This window comes from Talpa occidentalis, unplaced genomic scaffold (assembly GCF_014898055.3).
Source record: "Talpa occidentalis isolate TD23 unplaced genomic scaffold, MPIMG_talOcc4v2.1 talOcc4.14, whole genome shotgun sequence".
NCBI lineage: Eukaryota > Metazoa > Chordata > Mammalia > Eulipotyphla > Talpidae > Talpa > Talpa occidentalis.
The window spans coordinates 38033214-38052836 of record NW_023601433.1 but is presented as its reverse complement, the minus strand read 5'-3'; the positions used below and the strand labels follow the sequence as shown (position 1 = coordinate 38052836).

General features: G+C 37.6%; 1 long non-coding RNA gene across 4 annotated transcripts in view; it reads right to left on the bottom strand.

The window, feature by feature from the left end:
• LOC119244543 (uncharacterized) overlaps nucleotides 1-18217 on the bottom strand; it is a 31946-nt gene extending 13729 nt beyond the window's left edge. For 2 of the 4 annotated variants that reach the window (XR_008551768.1, XR_005125080.2), the window contains exons 1-3: nucleotides 18088-18217; nucleotides 8988-9133; nucleotides 6281-6398 (exon numbers count right to left, since the gene is read on the bottom strand). This is a non-coding gene — a long non-coding RNA (uncharacterized LOC119244543). The remainder of the gene's footprint in view (nucleotides 1-6280; nucleotides 6399-8987; nucleotides 9134-18087) is intronic. The other 2 variants (XR_005125079.2, XR_005125078.2) reach the window with 1 other exon arrangement.
• Nucleotides 18218-19623: the final 1406 nt, after the last annotated feature.

Below are 19623 nucleotides of genomic sequence, written 5' to 3'. Positions count from 1 at the left end.
TGTATTTCCACACCCATATCCTGAATCATGTCTCCCCCCTTTTTTTTTTAAAGGTTTATTTATTTATGCATACAAGATCTGGTGTGCAGGCCAGAGGTGCAGGGGGTGAGAGGATTCCCCAGAGACAGAGTGGGGAACAGAACAAGTAGACTGACTGAAATACACTGCTGAGGGGAGCAGCAAGCGAGACAGGAGAGGTCTGCTGCACCATGTGGGTAGCGCCTGGCCAGCCAGGGATCGAACTCTTACTGCAGTAGCTGCTGATAGCTTCATAGTGCTGAGATTTAACCCCTTGTGCTACCAGGGAGGCCCTAAACCCCCTCTCCTTTTTATCAGTTCCTTGTTCTGTTCATACTGACAAAATTCCCTTCTCTATATACCTACACCTTATCCATTCTCAAAGATAGAACCAAAGCCTGCTCCTTTTTCCTTTTCTATTTTTAATTAAGAGATATTATACTCTACTACTATAACTATTTTTTTGATGCTCAGGTTATATCAACTTTGGCTATTGAGATCTTCAAGTTGGGTCCTGTGTCTTATAGGTTCCTATCATTTTTGAAACACTTTACTTTGGGATACAAGATGTTCCAGGTTCATTTAATAACTTCCCACTCCAAACCTGGCCCTGACCATTCTCCAAAGATCCTGGTATCTTTTAGTAAGAAGTAGTAGTTAGAAACCCTGACCGAGGTACCATATTTGATTATTGCTACTAGGGTGTCAGTCTTTCTAGATCTCTTAAAAATCAGGACTTTACACCGAAAACATCAATTAAAATCCAATATCCAGGGGGCCTCCCTGGTGGCGCAAGGGGTTAAGCACAGCACTACGAAGCAATCTGCAGCCTCTGCAGCACAGGTTTGATCCCCGGCCAGCCAGAGAGAAATGGCGCAGCAGACCTCTGCTGTTTCGCCCGCTGCTCCCCTCAGCAGTGTATTTCAGTCAGTCAGTCTGCCTGTTCTGTTCCCCACTCTGTGATGAATTCTCTCACCCCCCGCATCTCTTGCCTGCACCCCAGCTATTGTATGCATAAATAAATAAATCTTAAAAAATTTAAAAATAAAATAAAATCCAATATCAAGGGTTGTTCTTCATCTTCCTCCTTGCATATTTATACTTCCCTCACAAACACAATATAATATTGAATTTATTACACTATAAACATTATGAAGAACAGACTCATTAAGAAAAGCTTAAAATCTCTTTTTAGTGCTTTTAGTCTTTATGCAAGAAGTGTGTATTGTTAGAATATTATGTGTAAAAGTTGCTTGAATTATTATTTCCTGTGTGATTCCGTGGCCACTTTCATATTCAATGAGGTTTATTTGCTTCTTTTTTTATTAAACTTTAGGATTAGTATATATTTGTTTTTCTATTACAAATAATACCATAATGAAAAACCTTGTGCATATGGATTTTGTTGTTGTTTGTATCTGGAGCTGTATCTTTATTTTTTTTTTCAAGATTTATTTATTTATGCATACAAGAACTGGAGTACAGGCCAGAGGTGTGGAAGGGTGAGAGGATTCACCAGAGACAGAATAGGGAGGAGAACAGGCAGATTGACTGAAAACACTGCTGAGGAAAGCAGCGGGAGAGACAGGAGAGGTCTGCTGTGCCATGTGGGTAGCTCCCTGGCTGGTCAGGGATTGAACTTGTGCTGCAGAGACTACAGATAACTTAATAGTGCTGTGCTTAACCCGTTGTGCCACCAGGGAGGCCCTGGAGTTGTATCTTTAGGGTAATTTACTAGAAGTGGAATTGCCAAGTCAAATATTAAATATGTATATTATTTTATTAGGTATTAGTGAATTTACCTTGAGAAGTTCTGTATATCAATGTGTGTTTACCGTCAACCTTGAACAACAAAGTGAGGTTATTCAGGACCTCAATAGTAGCACAAGGGGGTAAGTCTCAGCACTATAAACTATCAGCAGCCACTGCAGCATGAGTTTGATTCCCAGCCAGGGAGCTAACCCATATAGTGCAGCAGACCTCTCCTGTCTAGCCTACTGCTCCCCTCAGCAGTGTATTTCAGTCAATCCACCTGTTCTACCTGTTCTGCTCCCTATTCTGTCTCTGGTGAATCCTCTCATCTTCGCCTACCCTCTCCCCACAACTCTGGCCTAAACACCCTAGCTCTTGTATGCAAAAAGAAATAAAATAAATCTTCAAAGTGGATTATTCAGATTTGGAATGTTTTTGTTAAGCTGATAGGTGAGAAAGGTCTTAATGTAGTTTTATTTTTTTAAAAGATTCATTTTTATTTATTTATGCATACAAAAACTTGGATGTAGGCCAGAGGTGCAGGGGGTGAGAGGGAAAAAAATCCACAACAAATACATCTTTATGAATTTAAATAAAACTAAAAAAAGAAAAAGATAAAAAGATAAACTTTCTAGAAGTTAGAAACAATGGAATATGGAATAATGTTTTTATTTGATGGGAGAAAGTAACAGCTACCCTAGGAGAGTATGCCCTGCAAAAACATGATAAGGGTGGAATGAGGACATTTATAAATAAAACCCAATAGGGTTTATTACTAAGAGCCCTGACTGAAAAAATGAAAAATCACATACATCATGCAGAAAAGCTAAGTAATCACAAATGCAAGTTCAGAGTTACAAGAAGAAATGGAAAAGAAAGAAAATGATTAATATTTGGATAAATATAAATGAAGTATATTTATAAAGCACTAAAAATAAAGTCTACAATAGTTTAAAAAAGGACAAATATTAGGTTATGACAATGTATAAAGAACGAGTAAATAAAGTTGAAGTGTTATTAAGGTTCTTGTGAGGTCCAAATCGAGGGTAAAGATTTTGATTAACTTTAAAATTTGATAAATTGATAACACATTTTGATTTCCAGAATTACCATTAATGAATAGAGTCAGAGCATATGATGTACAAACTCTTAGAATAGTAAAAGGGAATAATTTTTTAAAATACTCAGATATCGCCTCTGATTAAAAAGGTATAGAGGAGGGGAAAGGGAAGGGATAGGGGAAAGCAAAAAATTAAAAAAAGAAACAAGAGATAGGGTACTTTTGAACATAAAATAAAATATTAGATTAAAATCTAAATAGATCAGGAATCATATTAAATGTACTTTATTAAAAGAGGTAAATATAAAGTTAATATTTTCATTAAAATAAACTGGATTTTATTTTATTTATTTATTTTTTTTAAAGATTTATTTATTTATTTATTTATACAAGCACTGGGTACAGTCAGAAGTGCGGGAGGATGAGAGACTTCACCAGAGCCAGAGCGGGGAGCAGAGCAGGCAGAAGGACTGAAGTACACTGCTGAGGGGAGCAGCGGGCGGCAGAAGGGGTCTGAGCGCCATGTGGGACCCTCCTCTGGTGGCCAGGGAGCAGCCGGGGATCGAACCGGGGCTGCAGAGGCTGCGGGCAGCTTCGCAACCCAGCGCTCAACCGCTGCGCCACCGGGGAGGCCCAAAATAAACTGGATTTTAAAAGTCCAACTATATGCTGTTAAAGAAACATAAAAAATGTAGGAATCTAGAAAACTTAAATAAGGGACCAGGAAAGTGAATAACAATAAGAAAGTGAAAATCAAAATCAACAAAAAACTATGAACCAGAGACACTCTGGGGGTGGGGGGTAGGGGGCGGGGAGGGGAGGGATTGGGGTCAAAATAAGGGGGTTGCAATTGTATGGGGAATATAAAAATAAAATTTATTTAAAAAATGTAAATCTATAGAATAACTAAAAGTAAAATAAAAAAGATATATTATGCAAATAGTAACCCTCCCCCCAAAAAAATCTGAAGTGGCTAGTAATAATATAATGTAAAACTACCTTATTTAATATGTAATATAAACCCTATTTTTTAAAGATTTATTTATTTATTTATACAAACACTGGGTATGGTCAGAAGCGCAGGAGGGTGAGAGAATTCACCAGAGCCAGAGCGGGGAGCAGAACAGGCAGACTGACAAAATACTCTGCTGAGGGGAGCAGCGGACAGCAGGGGAGGTCTGTCCTGCCATATGGGACCTTCTCCAGTGGCCGGGGATCCAACTGGCGCTGCAGAGGCCGCGGGCAGCTTCGAAGCCCAGCGGTCAATCTCTGCACCACCAGGGGAGGCCCTGTAATATAAACTTTAAAGCAAGAGACATTTAATTATGGCAAAAGATTCAATGCATCAGGAAGATACAATAATTCTAAAATTTGTAGACATGTAATAGTATACAGTATTACAATATAAAAGCACAAATGAAGAAATTTATAAACAGAAAGACACCTCAACTATCATAGTGAAATATTAACTCATGGATCAAAGAAAAAGTGACAATGGAAATATGAACATAATTCTAACTGAATTAATAAAACAAAACCTTGTACAGTCTATCATGGTTAATTACATATAGTCATAAACATGTATGCTAGAAATGTTCTAAGGTTCTCATATTGTCCAAGTAGAAAATTTGACCAAAAATAAGTGAGTTAAGAACATGTCTCAAGAGGTTACAAAAAAATCAGCAAAATGAAACCTAACAAAAGTAGATGGGGAAAATGATAAAGATCAGAGAAGAACTTAAATGGTCAGTTTTTTTTTTTTTCAAATCTAGTAAAACTGAGAAACCTCTGGCAAAATTAATGAAAAGAAGTTATAAATATTTAGTATTAGAAATAAAAATTAAACCATGCTTTTAATGCCTCAGCATTAAAAAAATAGAGGCATATTGACAACTGTATACCAAAAATTTTAAGTAAAGTGAACAAATTCCTAGAAAAATCTAACTTGCCAATGTTGGCCTAGAAAAAATAATTTAAATCTGAAAAATCATATTACCATTAATTAAAAACAATGAACAACACATATTCTTTTAATACTTTTTCTTCAAAGAAAATGACAAGTTCAGTTGGTTTCTCCAGTGCATTCCACCAAAACATTGAATGAAGAAAATAAATTCAACTCTTCACAATTTGATTATCAGGGAGGAAAACAGTAAGGAATACTTCTTACTAACTTAGCCATTTTGACTTACTACCAAAATGTGATAGAATGCAAAGGTACAGCCCAATTTTACTCAAGAATACAGGTGTGAGAAGCTTCGACAAATATTAGCAAACAGAAGTTAGCAATATGTAACATATTGCTAAAGAGAGGTTAACAAAAGGGATAATACATTCAGTAATCCTAAAATAAGCACATTAGAGAGATTATTATACGAACATCTCATATGTGTGCAAAAATTTTGATAAAATTCAACATCTTTTCATGATTAAATAAAATCTCAGCAAAATAAGAATGGAAGGAATCTTTTTAAATAGTAAAGGATATTTACAAAACTAAAAATGAACTTCGTACTTAACAGCAAACAGGAATAAGTGCTGAAATTCTAATGCACAGTGAGTATGTAAATATAAGTGACAATATTGTACTATAATCATCAAACTTGCAGAGACTAAAACTTAATTATTCCCACCACAATAAAGAAATGATAATTATATGACATGATAGAAGTGTTAAGGTACAATTATAATCAGATCACAATATATAAATGCACTGTGTCAACTGCTGTATCCTGTAAGTTTATGCAATGTTATGTCAAATACATTCCAATTTAAACAGGAAAATTTGCCTTTCATATCAAGAAATAATTTTCTCAGCAATGTATAAGAAATCTCAGTCAGTGTAAGGCAAGATAAAAAACTAAAAGATTTAAGAATCAAAAGGGAAGAAACAAAATTATGGTTTTTCTCCAATGATGAGTGTGTGCGTGTAGAAATTCAAAAAAGTATAAACTCTTAGCATTAAGTGATTTCACTTAGTTCCTGAATATGAAAAGTAATATAAATCTCAATTCTGCTTCTACAGCAATAAACAGATAATGAAAATTTACAAATGTTTCTAATGATATTTTAAAAATTAGCATCAAGGCACCTTAAGTACTGAGGTATAAACAAAGGACTGACGTGTAAGACTGCATCTCTTCTGTGAAGCAGCGCTATGGAGACTAGCGCTTGCCTTGGAGAGGAAAGCCTTGAAGGAAGTCAAGACTGAGAACAAGGAACGTCATATTCATTTGAAGGTGGCTGCTCAGGCTGGTTCTCTGGTGCACTGCCATCAGGGGCGCTTGCAAGCTCCCAGGGAGGCCTTACCCTGGGCAGTCGCTCTGCGCCAGCGCCTCCGTGTCCCCACCTGGCCAAAAATGACTTCTGAGGACGTGAGGAAGCAGATCTACAAACTGGCCAAGAAGGGCCTGACTCCCTCCCAGATCTATGTGATCGTGAGAGACTCACATGGTGTTGCGCAAGTTCGTTTTGTGACAGGCCATGCAATCTTTTGAATTCTTTAAGTCCAAGACACTTGCTTCTGATCTTCCTGAGGCTCGCCATCATTTAATTAAGAAAGGTGTTGCTGTTCAAAAGCATGTTGAGAAGAACGGAAAGGATAAGGATACTAAATTTGGGGACTCCCTGGTGGCGTAATGAGTTAAAACGCAACTTATGAAGGTGTCCGCAGCCTCTGCAGCACGAGTTCTATCCCTTGGCCGGCCAGGGAGCTAACCGCATGGCGCGGCAGACCTCTCCTGACTCGCCCGCTGCTCCCCTCAGCAGTGTACTTCGGTCAGTCTGCCTGTTCTGTTCCCCACTCTGTCTCTGGTGAATCCTCTCACTTCCCACACCTCTGGCCTGTACCCCAGCTCTTGTATGCATAAATAAACAAATCTTAAAAAAAAAATTCTGTCTCACTCTGTACTCACGGGATGGCACGCTACGCTATTACAAACCCAGAGGGGTCCTCCCTCCCAAATGGAAATAGGAGTCACCCACAGGCCTCTCTCCTAGTTGCAAAGATTTGTCTGTGTATTCAAGCAATAAAGTCATTATTTAACTAGGGGGAAAAATAAGAGGCAAATTCCGCTTAATAAACTAGTAAAAGCCTCTTGTGGGCGACAAGGCTTGTCAATGAGACAGATCAGGCTCTCGCTTGACCTGGCAACCAATCAATGAAGCAGAAAGGCACCGCGGAAGAGTTGGAGGACAATTGATGTGCTTGCGCAGCAGCCAGAAGGTGCTTTCCAGCCACTGGACTCCAGGACTCCGTTCCTCCAGACCCAGAAGACATCCTCAATTAGAAAACCGCAATTTGCGTCCACCACATCCTCACAACTACAACAGTTTTCTCTGTCATTTATTGTTCACAAGGTAACTGGTGGATGTGCTCAAGCAGGCTTCGGTAAATGGTGTGGCGACAACTGCATTTTCCCTACTGCTCTGTAGTGCTGTACCAACTTTTCCTGTATGTGGGTCTGGTCTAGGGTATCTCTAGGGTATCTTTTTTTTTTTTTAAACTAAGTGGCCAGTGGTATGTTTTGATACCCTCAAATGGAGATGGGATGGGGGAAAAATACTGGTTCTCTGAAAAGACTCCCTTCACCAAGAGGGGGATGCTCCTTAAATTCTTATCTTTATGTTCTAGTAAGTTATTTTGCTCTCAATGGTTAACAAAACAAACAAATAAAAAAGAACAGCATAAAATTTCTTACATGGCTTGTACGATCAGAGATTTAATGTTTTTCATTTGCCATTGTAAAACCCAAAGCAATTTTATAACTTTTTTGTAGGTAGACGTTACACGTAATGTGCCTTTATGTAGGGGTAAATTACTCTATAAGAAATGACTCCTAGATAGTTTTCCCTTAGAGTGAAGGGTTTGTTGTTTAAATAAACTTCTTGTTTAAAATTTTATCTTTATTGCTAAACATTAAATAAAGCTTTATAGAGAGTTACCATGCTTGTGATTGGAAAGACAATATTGTAAAGATATCAAATCTACGAAAATCAGTAGATTTCATGTCATTTCAGTCTGAATCCAACCAGATATTGTTTTGTGGAATCTGAGGAGTTTGTTCTACAATGGATAAAGAGATTCAAAGACTCAAGAATGAACGAAATACTTTTGAAGAAGGTCATAGCTCTTCTTCAAAGAGCCATGGGGTGGCTTACAAAGTTAGATATTGAGATATCTGACCAAAAAAAAAAAAGTAAAATGAATAGTAGCGAGCAATACAGTAAAGTGCTGCATCAGGGTGAGTAGATGGACTCCCAGAGCTCCCTAGATACCCTAGAGATACCCTAGAACAAACCCACATATACGAAAAGTTGGTGTAAGACTACAGAGCAGTAGGGAAAATGCAGGCTTCAGTAAATGGTGTGGGGGCAATTGGTACAGGGTAAGTATTTACTGTTGTCGCTCAGCCCCATTTTACCCTTCTGTATTCTGCTCGGAAATCCTCGTCTTAGAGTCTTCAAACTTTCCTAAATTCCTTTGACTTCTTATTTCCCATAAATTCTTCCAATGACAGGTGTTATGGAATATCAGAAAGTGTGAAGAAGGGAAGGCTCTTCCTTTTCTCTTGCCTCCTCTCCCTCTTCCTCTTTCTTTTCCTCCCTCCTGCTATCTTGACCTTGACCATTCACTCTCTTTTGCTTTTTTACAGGATCTTTGTAAATGACTGCAATTTCAACACTAGCCACCAGGAACCCTTCCCCACAGTCCTGGCACCTGCTGGGCTACTCCATTCTTGGTGACCCTGCTCTCCAGATGGGCAGAAGTTTCTGGGCTGTGGCAGCATTACTCTTCTTCGTTTTGTTTCTCCAGGCTTAGGAGCAGTGACTGCTTTCAGCCATTACCAAATTTTAGATTTAAAGCTCTTTTTGCTTTGTCCTCTCTTAACACATTTTTTAAACATGAATTTTCTTTTTTTACTGAGGTAACATTGGTTTACAACCTGTGTAAAATTCAGAAATATACAGACCACACTTCTTTTTTTTTGTTTTTTTGTTTTTAAATTTTGTATGTTTTTTACATCATTTTTCATTGTTGTACAATGTATGCATTTTCATCTTGGTTATAGTCCCTGTACAACCCCACCACCCTTGTTTTGATCTTACCCCCTTCTCCCCTGACCACACTTCTTCAGTGTTCCCACACCCCTCCTACCACAAAGGCATCCATGGTTTCCATTGTTGAGTCCCCCTCTGTTTTCCAGCGAATACCTCAAAATACATAGTTGAAAGTTGAGAGGGATCCCATGGAATCTGTTATTATTGACTTCGTTGGGCTTGAATGCAGTGAAGATCTCATTGCTGTAGAAATGATATTGTTGATTTATGAAATACAGTATACTTAGATTATTCATTATTATCTGTGCTTACTGGGGATAAAGTGCCTATTAAAGGTTTCGAGGTCAAGAAGTTGCTACTGCATTTGACTGGTATTATAGTAATGATAGCTATAAAAATCATGGAGTGGGGTCATTATTTCTGTCTATGTTGGAATGATTGAAGGAAAAAAAAAATACATGAGCTTAGTGTTCTAAACTCTCTGCTCATGATATAATCAGAGAATATGTAGACTTCTAGAATGGCCCTAAAAGTATTATTTCTTGTACTTTGGGGAGAATTCCATAAAGGTTGAATACAGAGCCCACTCTTATATGAAAGATGTGATGCAGGGAAGGAACATGTTGAAAGCAGGGACATTTGGGTATAATTGGACAAATCTAATCACTTTGAATTTCCAAATATCCTTGTGCTTCCTTACCAAAGACTCTATAGCAATGTCACAAGATGAATTGACTTACAAGATATATACTTCTTTTCCAGATACACCCGTACCATTCCTTATTGCCTTCAAACCCATAACTAGAGTTAGAGCTTTATGTACACCCCATGGGGACTACTTCAAGAGATAGCTTACATACCCTGTGGAATATATGTCGGTACTAAAGATATTTAGAGCAAGAAAGATGAAATAAAATGTTGGATCAAGACCGCCCTGGTGGCGCATGGGTTAAAGACACAGCACTATCAAGCTATTGCCAGCCACTGCAACATGAGTTTGATCCCTGGGTAGGGAGCTGACCTACATGGCACAGCAGACCTCTCCTGTCTCACCTGCTGCTCCCCACAGCAGTGTATTTTGGTAGATCTGCTTGTTCTGCTCTCCATTCTGTCTCTGGTGAATTCTCTCACCACCACCCCCACACCTCTGGCCTATACCACAGTTCTTGTATGCATAAATAGATCTTTAGTAAAAAAAAAAATATTGGATCATCAATATGGGTATACATAGACAAGATTGTGGATTTAATGTTTTAACCTGAGAACTGACAAGTGGCTATAACAATTTGCATGCTTGGTTGACTGAAACCCAGATTTGATTAGTCTTATCCAATGAAGTTGGGTGGTCAGAACATCCCAGGTATGATAAAGGAAGGAGTCCAAAGATTGCAAAAAACAAAAATGTTAGAATGTTTTCCATACACTATCATATCTCACAACTACCAAAGCTTCATGTTATCTCCCAAAAGGACATTTGCTTTTTTTTTTTTTTTTTTTTTAGATGGACATTTGCTTTTTACTAAGCATGAAACATGGCTTCGTGAGGGGAATATCAAGATCCTCGAAAAACACCCTCATCCTTGGCTATCATCTTTAGACTCAGGAATGAGGAATGAGAGATGCCAACATTGAAACGTGTTCTCTAGTTTCATTGGGAGTGATGAGATCCCAGAAGGACCTTAACCGGCAGTGACAAGGTGAGAACAAAATCTATGACTAGGAGAGTGAACAAAGTGACAATTATAATGTTTTGACTTCAGGCAAACATTTTTTTCTACAGCAATATGCAAGGACTACCAGATCAGCTTGCTTTCACTGGTAGGGAGAACAGTATACTTTCATCATTCTGCAATGGACTATTGCATTTCTACTGTCAAAATCTACCTTTTGCAGATCTTGCTCAATTTGACATCCCACAGAACATCACATTGGTCTGATACACTGATGACATGCTAAATTTACCTGGTGATAGTAAATGGAAAGTACCTTCAATGATATACCAGAGAGTGGAGCTCACCACAAAAGTGAAGTTTCTAAATTGCAATAGTGTAGAGATATTTGGTTATCCCCTTCAAAGGAAATATGAGTAGTGGTACCTTAAGGGATCTACCATTAACAGAGAGGCATAGCACTCGGTGGACTCCTTTGGATTGTTAGGGTGGTATATATCACATTCGTGTTACTGTGATCCATTTACCAAGTAACCTGCTGTAAGACTAATTTTTCAGTAAAGTCTGAAGCAGACCCAACCTGCAGTTCAAGCAACTCTGCCACTTGGTTATTTGAAGTGTCTGTGGAAATTAGAGATACTGCATGAAAACTTTGGCATTCAATAATAGGAAAATAACAGTGAAGATCCCTAGAGTTTTGAAGCAAAATTATTCTCTCTTCTGCAGAGAATTATTCTTTTGATAACTATCACCTGACTTGCAACAGAGCTGCTTAACAAGAACTGGGTGTTACCTGATTCACAAAAACATCAGCTGATTTATGAAATGTCAATCCACCATCAAGTGGAAGTGGTAGATACAGGTGTCAGGCTCCATAAAGGCACAAGTAAGTTTCCTGAGCTGGTAGCTCATGTTCCCACAACAACCACTCTTGCTGCAATGATGCTTTCCACCAATCCACCAATTCTGACCCATAAGGATTAACTTTTAAATTAATGTATAATTGGCATATAACATTATATTTGTTTCAGGTATATGACATAAAGATTAAACATTTCTGTTTACTGCAAAATGATCACCACGATAAGTCTAACAGCTGTCAGTACACATAGGTACAGGTTTTTTTTCTTGTGATTAAAACTTTTAAGATTTACTCTCTTAGCAACTTTCAAATATGGAGCACACTCACCATGCTATATATTGTATCCATATGACTTTCTAATTTAATCTTTCCGAATTATGTTTATTGCAGTAAAGTAGGTTTACATCTTTGTATCTGCTTCAAGGGTTATAAGTTCAAACCTGCCTACCACCTTTTTGATTTTATAGCTGGATATTTGTAAATTTTAACCTTCTTCACCTAGTTTTCCAACTCCCCCACCACCTACCCCAACTACCCTTCTGTTTTTTGTATCCATAAGATCATTCTTGTTTGGTTGTTTTTAAAAATAGATTGCACATATAAGTGAGATCATATATTTGTTTTTCTCCTTTTGATTAATTTCACTTAGCATAATGCCCCGGAGGTTCTTCCAATGTTGTTGCAAATGGCAAGATTTCAATTATTTTTATGGCTGAATAAAATCCCATTGTATACAAATATCTCATTTTCTTTATCTATTCATCCATTGACAGACACTTGGGTTGTTTCCATATCTTGGCTACTGTAAATAATGCTGCAGTATAGGGGGTGTAGATATCTTTTTGAGTTAGTGCTTTCATTTTGTTAAGATAAACATCTGAAGGGAAATTGCTGGATCATATGGTAGCTCTATTATCAATTTTTTGAGAAACCTCTATATTACTTTCCATAGCACCAATGTACATTCCAAAACCAGTATGTGAGTGCTCCTTTCTCTCCACATCCTTGCCAATACCTATTATTTATTGTCTTTTTGATAATAGCCATGCAAGTATGAGGTCTTAATTTGCATTTTCCTAATGACTGTAGTGATGTTGAACACCTTTTCATATGCTTGTTGGCCATAGTATGTTTTCTTTGGAAAAAATGTCTATTCAGGTTTTCTCCTCATTTATTAATCAGATAGTTTGTTTTTTTTCTATTGAAATATATGAATTATTTATACATGTTGAATACTAATCCCTGATCAGATACATGCTTTGCAAATAGTTTCTCCCATTTAGTACATTGTCTTTTTATTTTGTTGAAGGACTTCTTTGCTGTGCAGAAACTTTTTACCAATATTTTCTTCCAGAAGTTTTATAACTTCAGGTTTTACATCAAATGTTTAATCCATTTTGAGTTAATTTTTGCATATGGTTTATGGTATTGTTTCTTTTCATTCTATTCATGAGGCTGTCCTAAACCATTTATTGAAGAGAGCATGTTTTCCCCATAGTATTCTTGACTCCTTTGTGGTAATTGATTACATTATTTCTGGGTTCTCTATTCTATTCTATTGATTTGTGTGTCTGTTTTTGTGCAATATCATTTTGTTTTGATTATTATAGCTTTTTAATATAGCTTGAAATCAGGGAGTATGATGCCTCCAGTTTTGTTCTTCTTTTTCAAGGCTGTTTTGGTTCTTTGGGACTTTTTGTGGTTCCATATAAATTTTAGAATTGTTTGTTTCAAATCTATGAAAAAGTCATTAGAATTTTGATAAGAATTGCATTGAATCTGTACATTATTTCCAGTAGTATGGTCATTTTAGTTCTTCCAATCCAAGAGGACAGATTATTTTTACATTTATGTGTCTTTATCAGTTACTTTCATTATATTCTTTTAAAGATTTATTTATTTATACAAGATCTGGGCACAGGCCAAATACACAGGAGGGTGAGAGGATTCACAAGAGACAGAGTGGGGAACAGGACAGGCAGACTGACGAAATACATGAGGGGAGCAGTGGGCACAATAGGAGAGGTCTGCCAAGACATGTGGGACCCTTGCTGGCCTGCCCGGATCAATCTGGTGCTACAGAGGCTGCGGACAGCTTCACAGCATTGCACTCAACTGCTGCACCACCAGGGGAGGCCCAGTTACTTTCATTATTGACATATATTTCAGGGTATAGGTCTTTTACTTCTTCACCTTAAATTTATCCCTAGTTATCTTTTCTTTTTGATACTATTATAAATTGGATTATTTTCTTAATTTTCTGTGTGATAGTTCATTATTAGTATATAGAGGCACACATTATTGTTGTATATTGATTTTGTATATTGCAACTTTACTGAATTTGTTGTTTAATCTAAAATAGTTTTGGTGGAGTCTTTAGCGTTCTCTGTATTTAAGATTATATCATCTGCAAATAGTGACAATTTTTTCTTTTTTCCTTTCCAATTTGGTTATCTGTTATTTTCTTGCTTAGTTGCTCTGACTAGAATTTCCAATATTATGTTGAATAAAAGTGGGGAGAGTGGGCATCCTTATTTTTTAATCTTAGAGTAAAAGTTTTCAGATTTTACCATTGAGTATGATATTAATTGTTGCCTTATAATATATGATCTTTATTATGATTATGTAGTTTCCCTTTATACCCACTTAACTAAGAATTTTTAACATAAATGGTTGTTAAATTTCATCAAATGTTTTCACTATATCTATTGAGATGATCTTATGATAATTATTCTTCATTTTGTTAATGTAGTTAATCTCACTGGTCAGCTTTGCATATTGAGCCTTCCTGTGGCTTTGGTATAAATCCAACTTGGTCATGGTGTATGCTCATTCTGAATTTTCTTTTAGTTTATTAGTTTCCTTTTCATCTGAGTTGAATTTTCATAGAATTAACCACATAGTTCTTAATTCCAACTACTCCATTTTTCATTTATAGAAATTCTCTTTTTTTAAATAGCCTAATTCTTGCAAAAATTCTTAATTATGTCTTTTTTTCTTTTTTAATATATTAAGGACATCTATTTGAAAGTTTGTATTTAATCATTTCACTATCTGGGTCTCTGGATAATTATTAGAAATATACACCACTTATTCTGGTTTCCTTTCATGCTGTTTGATCTCTGAGTGTAACTGATCGTTTTTATTGAGTGTTGAACATTTATGAAAAGTTACAGAAATGATTATGATGTAGGAAAATATTATATTTCTTCACAGAGGATTTATATTTGTTTCTGGGATATGACTAAGCAAACCGGGAATTTTGGATCACCGTAATCCAATGTTAAAAATTAGATGATTTGTAGCTCAGTTTCAGTCTACCTCAGTTCATCTTTACTTCTAGCCAAAGTAGAGGGGGATTATCATGCCTCTGTTGTTGAGTCCTAGGCTCCAATTTTTGCCCTGTGGCCCCATGAGCTTGTCAGCAGTGCTGCTCAGCCTGCCAATTCCTTATAGCCTCTTCTGAGATAAGCAGGGTGATGAGTGTCAGTGACAATGTATAAAATGACTTCAATAATGTGATAAAGAAAGTTGCCTTAATCTTCTGTTATAAAGATTTTGTTCATGAAAAATGGTCTCTGTGGTCCTCAAAACACTAAAAATGAATCTACCATATGATCGGGTGATTCCATGCCTAGGAATCTACCCAAAGAAGACAAAATCATTAATTTGAAAGGACACCTGCACTCTTATGTTTATTGTAGCACTATTTATAATAGCTAAGATATGGAAGCAACCTAAATGCTTCCAAAACAGACAAATGGGTCAAAAAGTGTGGTGTGTATATATATATTATATACTACTTGGCAATCAAAAAAGATAAACTCATGCTTTTTGGGACAACATGGATGGAGCTGGAAGGGGTATGGTAAGCAAACCAAGTCAGAAGGAAGAAGATAAATATCAGATGGCTTTACTTATACATAGAATACAGAGAAATCAAATGAAAGATAAAAAAAAAAGACAAAACATTCAAGTTGACCATGGATCTGATGCATACAGCAAGGAAGGGAGAAGAAGAGGGATCAAAACAAGGGAGGCAAAAGCACAAGGGGCCGTGGTGATGGATCACAGGTGCTGTGGTGGTGGGACAACTACAGGGACTACACCTGAGGGGAAAAGCCAAATACTATGCAAAAATGAACAATGATGTAAGGAAGTAAAAAAAAAAAAAGATTAAATGTGGTTTCTCTGGGAATAGTCTTACATTTATAAAGATTTTCATAATCAAACTGTATCTTGTTCCTCCAGGTGACCAAATAAATCATGGAAATTTTTTATAGTATGATCATCTTACAGTGCTTTGCATGCTATGGCTAATAAGTCCCATTACTGCAAGGGTAATACTGGCCTTCATATGTCTTCTAGAATACACAAAGGGAGGTTTTGCTTGTGCCCTCTAACTGGAGGTGAGGAATGGAAAAGGCATACATGAGAGTGAAGGCAATTTGTAGGCGTTCTCACTCCATTTGACTAAATTCACAATCAAGAGTATCACCACGAAAAGAAACAACAAAAGCAGTTACTACAGAATAAGAGGGAAAGGTAGCTGATCTGGCTGACGTTTTCCAAGAGCCTGTGGGACAGACTAAGGAGCTACTGCAACCACATTCCAGAACTCTTTTACCTTATAAAACTGAAACTCTGTACCCGTTAAACAATAACCCATCTACCTCTTTCCCCAGACCCTGGCAAACTCCATTCTACTTTCTGTCTCTATGAATTTGACTATTCTCATGACCTCTTGCAAGTGGAATCATACAATATCTGTCCTTTTGTGTTTGGCTTGTTTCAATTAGCATAATGTCCTCAAGGTTCGTCCACATTGTAGGGCATGTCAGAATTTCGCGCCTTTAGAGGCCAAATAATTGTTATATTATAGACATATATTTAAAGACTTATTTTATTTATTTATGCGTATAACGGCTGGGGTGTAGGTCAGGGGTGCGGGGGTGGGGGGGATGAGAGGATTTGCCAGAGACAGAGTGGGGAGCAGAACAGGCAGATCGACTGAAATACACTGCTGAGGGGAGCAGCGGGTGAGACAGGAGAGGTCTGCTGTGCCATATGGGTCAGCTCCCTGGCTGGGGATTGAACCCCTGCTGCAGTGGCTGCTGATAGGTTCATAGTGCCAAGATTTTAACCCCTGTGCCACCACGGAGGACCTAAATAATATTGCAATATAAAGGTTGTGTACACACGCACACACATTTTGTTGGTCCATTTATCCATTAAAGGACTTTAGGGTTGTTATTTTGGCTATTGTGAATAATATCGCTATGAACATTGGTGTACAAATTTCTGTTCAAATCCCTGTTTTCAGTTCTTTTGTAGATATAGCCAGAGGTGGAATTGCTGGAGCTACCACACTGTTTTCCATAAGTGTTGCAAAGTTTTTTATTCCTACCTACAATGCACAAGGATTCCAATTTCTCCACACCCTTGCCTACCCTTGTTATTTTGGGACATTTTTGTTTTTATTTTATAATACTACTTGTGGATGTGAAGTGGCATCTCATTGTGGCCTAAATTTGTAGCCCAGCTACCTTTGTTTGACCAGGCATGCCAGCTAAACTACCTTTTACATTTTTCTGGAATCAGAAGAAAAATCCTTTGCTAGTGTGGGTTTGGATTTTGCATTGTCAAAATCAGTTTGAGGGGTTGCTGGCTGGTCAGCCTATAGGCTCAGCCTTGGGATATTTATGGAGAAGTCTCTACTCAAGCAATGTGGGTGGAGCATCCTCCTCTTAACCCTGCACCCTCTCTGAGGCACAGAGAAATTCATTTCAGATACAGTGGCAAGTGCCTTTTTACTATTGGGAGCAATTTGACATTAATTTCCAAGAAGCGCCATCTTTCAGTTCAATGTATTTCATGGGTCACGTGATTTCCGATTACTAAGGTGACACTTAGGACAATTTTATGGCAAATTGAGTCCCAAATTACAGCCCCTAAGGGGTCTACATTAATAATGGTCTGTAAGAGCAAAGCAGGGGGCCTTAGCCAGGTTACATTGCAATCAAGTACGTGGTTTTTAATGTAGCTTTTCAGTAAGACCAAGAAGAATGTATTTATTAAGACACATGTACTGATCTTCTCCTTTCAAAACAGGAGCACTCAAATTACTACAACCGCCCTTGGATTATGGAATAATGAAGACAGCTGTGTTTGCATGAATTGGGATTTCCCTGAGTTAAGAATCATGATCCACTATAAGTAAACTGGAATGACCCTTCTTTTCTTCCTCTCTCTCTCTCTCTCTCTCTCTCTCTCTCTCTCTCTCTCTCTCCTGCTCTTCTTGTTTTCTTTCTCCAGCAAGCATTTTTCTTCTTCAATGTCAAACACCAATACCTCTAGCATAATAGAGTGTGAGGAAGTCTGACAGGGTAATTACTAAGTAAAATCTGTAAAAGTAACAACCATCACCTATAGAATACTTTTCTTTCCAAGAGATTTCAGGATTTAAATGGCCTACAATAGTGATATGCTGAGTTTTATAAGATGCAATTATGGCACATGTGGTCCATTCACTTGGACAACCTACTGGAGAAGCCAGATATTGATGTCAGTGTTCGTAGGGCTGCAATACATTTACAATCATTCATGTGAAATAAAGACAAGAACTAAAGAGAAAATTTATTGTGCCCTATCAGGCAACTCCTTACCCTGAGTTTAAGGAGCATTTTCATACATTAAAATCAAAGCATTGGGCCTCCCCTGGTGGCGCAGCAGTTGAGTGCTGGGTTGCGGACAGCCTCTTCAGCGCCAGTTCGATCTCCGGCCACCGGCGAGGGTCCCACAATAAACAAACAAACAAACAAATAAATAAATAAAAAAAATCAAAGCATTACTGGATTATTATGAAGTTTCATGAATATAGACTTACCATATTTCAAGTACATAGTGAACCCCTGCTCGGGGACTATACTCTGTGGGTTGTATCTCCTGTGTATAGCGCATGAATTCTAAATCTTGTTCTTTGTTATTCTGATTTTCTTCAAAAACTCAGACTCCCTGTTATGTGGCTTTTGAAGCCATTTATCCACAGGCAATACTGCATATTGTCTGCAAGGCCTTGTGCCATGTACAGGGCAAACAGACTTTGTTGTGTCAGTCAGAACTGTCAGACAGTGAAGACACAGCTAGGCTGCAAAAACAATTATGTGTCATAATGGGGCTTTGCAGTCACCAAGTACCCATCTTCTGGGTGCTCAAAGCATAAGAAGGGCCTGAAAAGGCTCTACCTCACTAATCTCCAGAAGTAGAGGACATTTGACTCATAAAAGAGGTGATGGAAAAGTGAAGAAATTAACTGTTATGGACTGAAATGTTTCTCAAAAATACATATGTAGAAGTGCTAGCCCCAGTACCTCAGAATGCAAGTATATTTGGAGATAGGGCCTTTGCAGAGGCGATTTAAGTTACAATGAGGTTGTTAGAGTGGACTTGAATCCAATTTGATTGTCATTATCAGACGAGGACATTTGGACACCAGGAGCATGTGCAGAGAAAATGTTGTTTGAGGAAACAAGAGCAGAATGGCCATCTGCCTATTAAGAAGAGAGGAATAAAAATGAAAACTAATCTCACCAGCATTCTAATCTTAGTCTTCCAGAATTATGGGAATTGTGGGAAAATACATTTTTGTGGTATTTTGTTGCTGCAGCTCAAGCAAATACATTAACTTTATTTCTATTGGGATTTTTTTCACTTTTTTGCATTTTTTTTTATTGAGTCAGTGTTGGTTTACCTCAATAAAAAAACTGTGTATGATTTAGGGGTATAGATGCATACCTTTTCAGATGTATGTTACCTCACCACCCTCGCCTCCAAAATACCCACAATCCTCCACCACAGTCCTTCGGACCTCTCCCCACATTTGCTCTCCAGCCCCATTCTCCTCTTCTGGTAGCCTCAATTCAGCAGTCAGATTGCTAAGGTTGGTTTTGGTTTAGTTTTGCCTCTTCCTTTGTTTTGTTTCTTCATATTCCACATGTGAGTGAGATCATCCACTATTTGCCTTTCTCCTTCAGCCTTCTTTCACTTAGCACAATCCCTTCTAGTTTCACCCATGTTGTTGCAAATGGCAGGATTGCATCTATTTAAAAAAATTTATATCTATAGTGTACATTTATATATATAATGAATCTTCTCTATCTCTTCATGTGTCATTGGGCACTTGAGTTGTTCCCATAGCTTGC